The sequence below is a fragment of the Herpailurus yagouaroundi genome, unplaced genomic scaffold (genome assembly GCF_014898765.1).
Source record: "Herpailurus yagouaroundi ecotype Mexico unplaced genomic scaffold, PumYag 67697, whole genome shotgun sequence".
Classification (NCBI taxonomy): Eukaryota; Metazoa; Chordata; class Mammalia; order Carnivora; family Felidae; genus Herpailurus; species Herpailurus yagouaroundi.
The window spans coordinates 2,376-5,763 of record NW_024420496.1 but is presented as its reverse complement, the minus strand read 5'-3'; the positions used below and the strand labels follow the sequence as shown (position 1 = coordinate 5,763).

Below are 3,388 nucleotides of genomic sequence, written 5' to 3'. Positions count from 1 at the left end.
GATTGCTCAGTAACCAGCACAGGGAGATGTTTGGTATTTGGTGGGTCATATGGTGCCTTGTTTTTGTCTGTAATTGGACAAAGTTATGTCAGGTTTCAGAGTGTACTTGTGTGCTGTTGATGTTCTGTGAGATGACTGGCTCATGTCCCGCAGGAATAATATGGCCCAGTGGTGGCATCAGCCAGCTTCTGACCACACTGAGGCCCAGCTGTCAGTGTCAGACCAGTTCCTGTTGTGGGGGCTGCTGTTTCTTCTGTCTTCAATTGCATATTTTAAAATAGCTACAACCCATCAATAATAATTAAAGACTTGGTGTTTTGGGGAGCCTGGGCGGCTCAGTCGGTAAAGGGTCAGACTCTTGATCTCATGGTTTGTGAGATGGAGGCCTGTGTCAGGCTCTGTGCTGACAGTGTGGAGCCTGCTTGAGATTCTCTCTCTTGATCTCTCTGTCTCTGTCTCTGTCTCTGCCCCTCCCCTGCTCATACTCACTCTGTCTCTCTCTGTCTTAAAATAAGTAAATAAATTTTTTAAAAAATCTGGAGGACTTTATAGGGCGCCTGGGTGGCGCAGTCGGTTAAGCGTCCGACTTCAGCCAGGTCACGATCTCGCGGTCCATGAGTTCGAGCCCCGCGTCAGGCTCTGGGCTGATGGTTCAGAGCCTGGAGCCTGTTTCCGATTCTGTGTCTCCCTCTCTCTCTGCCCCTCCCCCGTTCATGCTCTGTCTCTCTCTGTCCCAAAAATAAATAAACGTTGAAAAAAAAATCTGGAGGACTTTTAAATCCTTAAATATTCCCATATACATTGGCCCTGTTAGGGTTCTTAAATATGTTTATTTCTTCTTGTATCACACCCTGAGGAGAAGCTTTTTTTCAGATTATGGATTGTGCAACTTTTTCACACTAAAACTACTCCCAGAATTAGGGTAGGTCTTAGGTTTAATACTTCATAAGCAGGAATATTGTTCATGGTCATTCCAGACCCTAGTTCCAATACTTATCCCTTTGTCATGGAGTACCTCCTTCCTGTCTCCAGATTTGGTTACTGTTCTCTGTATCTCCTCAGAGGCCGATTTGCTCAGGAAAATCCAAAGCAAAGGAGAGAAAGGAAGAGTAATTATACTTAGAGGAAAAAAGGAATCATGTAGTGGGGAATAAGAGGGACTTAGTGGTTTCATGTGGAGGGTGTACTTCCAGAAATCTCCCACTCTGGCACATTGTCATTCTCCCCCCATACACACGCCCATGGGCCCACATCCCCCTACTCTCCACACACAGGCGAGAACTTTGTGAAGTCTGTGCAGCGTTGATATGCCCTGGCCCAGGTACTGGTGGAGCAGAACTTGCCAGCCATTGCCATACACTGTGAGACCCTTCAGGAGGAGAGGTGAGTGAGAGATGGAAAGATGTCTTGTGTCCTTGGGAAGAAATGAAATCCCTGAGATAAAGGACTGTGAACATTTTTATGATTGTCTTTATGACAAAGGCTTTCTTGGTCACAGTAGTTTAAAGGTCTTCAATATCGAATTGTTGTGGCCAGCAACCTATGTGGCCAAGGCATGGACATTAAGCAGGTGAACTCTGCCATCGACTACCACCGGCCTGGCGATTCCCACACCTACCTGCATCGGGTAAGCTGCACACCCACACGGACATCCCAGTGCACCTCCCAGCCCCTGATTTCCTATGTCTTCGTACATTACACCTTCGTCCCTCCTTTTGGGTGTCTTCCTAGTTTGGGGTCTTCCAGTGCTACCCTCTGTCCCCTTCCAGGAGGCCTGTGTAGGCTAGTTGCCCGAGGGGATTTTCCATCACGTTTGTGTCAAGTGAAAACGGTGCCAAGATCCTCAGTGAGGTGCAGGGTCAAACTGAGGTCGATGGTACTGAACTGCCTGAGGAGATGGACATTTCCTCCTCCAGTGAGTATTGATCTCATGAAATTGGGTCCTCCAACTTTTCACAGTCTCCTTGTTCCTTAGAGACTTTGTCTTGAAACATGTAGTGCAGAAAATGGTGCCTGATGCCTAATGGGTGCCTGACAAGTTTATGCACCCCAACCTTGATCCCATGTTGGGATGTTTTGTTCATTTTTATGTCGGTCCCTTTCCTCTCTCATCCAATTAATTTTTTTTTGCACCTCAGTCTCTCCTCTGACCCCACACCCCACATGAACACCTGCATGTATAGGGGTCTGTGTTTCTGCCAGTCTCACTTAGCCTTCCCATGCCTTATTGTAACTGTGCATGTTTTCTCTGCAGTTGCAGCCATGGGAGAGGACGCACCCATTCACAGAGCCTGATGCATATCTCACACCCAGGAACCAGGAGATCATACATGACCTGAGCTGAAATCAAGAGTCAGATGCCCAACCGTCTTACCTACCCAGGCACCCCTACAATTTATACTTCCTAATAATTTCTTTTTAAAAATATTTTAACTTTGAATATAGTTGAAAGACACGATTACATTAGTTGCAGGTGCACAACACAGTGACTCAAATCCTGAATACATTCTCTGTTTTCGAGAGAGAGACAGCCAGAGCAGGGAAGAGAGGCAAGAGGGAGGGAAGGAGAGAGAGAGAGAGAGAGAGAATAAGAGATTCTCAAGCAGGCTGATTCCTGTGGGGCTGGATCCCATGACCCTGGGACCATGAGCGGAGAACCCACTGCCACCCAGGAGCCTTTCACCCTCTGTCTACACCATGCTGTGCTCTGCTGTGCTCACCAGAGTGTAGCTGCCACCTGTCACCAGACAGTGATGTTACAGTATCACTCATGATATTCCCTGTGCTGTGCCTTTTATTCCTAAGACCTGTTCCTTCCATAACTGGAGCCTGTGTCTCCCACTCCCCTCACCCACTGTGCCCACCCTCCCAACCTCCTTCCCTCTGGCAGTCATCAGTGAGTTCTCTGTATTTATAGGTCTGATTCTGCTGTTTGCTTGTCTATTTATTCATTTGTCTTGTTTTGTAAGTTCCACATAGGAGTGAGATCATGTGGTACTTGTCTTTGTCAGTGTGATTTCGTTCACTTAGCAGACACACTGCCCTGTTTGTCCATCCATGTTGTCACAAGTGGCAAGATCTCATCCTTTTTGTGGCTGCATAATATTATAGTGTGTGTGTGTGTATATGTGTGTGTATATACCACACATCTTCCTTACCTATTTATTTGTGTGTGTGTGTGTGTGTGTGTGTGTGTGTGTGTGTGTGTGGCGGGTGGGGGTTGGGGGACACAGGTTGTATCTCTGTGGCTTTTGAAAAGAACCTCACTCACTGAACATCATCTGGGATGAGGGCGCCCCCTGGTGTCTGGGCTCCTGTCCAGGTGCTGGAGCTGAAGGAGACCCTAAGGAGGGCCTGGCTGAGGAGGAGAAAGGCAGCTGGGTCTTCT

At 47.5% G+C, this 3,388-nt stretch overlaps 1 long non-coding RNA gene across 1 annotated transcript; it reads left to right on the top strand.

Moving 5' to 3' along the window:
* The first annotated feature begins 1,280 nt into the window (after positions 1–1,280).
* On the top strand, positions 1,281–2,594 carry LOC121025695 (uncharacterized). Its single transcript, XR_005788131.1, has 4 exons — positions 1,281–1,383; positions 1,499–1,627; positions 1,770–1,915; positions 2,255–2,594. It is a non-coding gene; the product is annotated as an uncharacterized LOC121025695 (long non-coding RNA).
* The last annotated feature ends 794 nt before the right edge of the window (positions 2,595–3,388 follow it).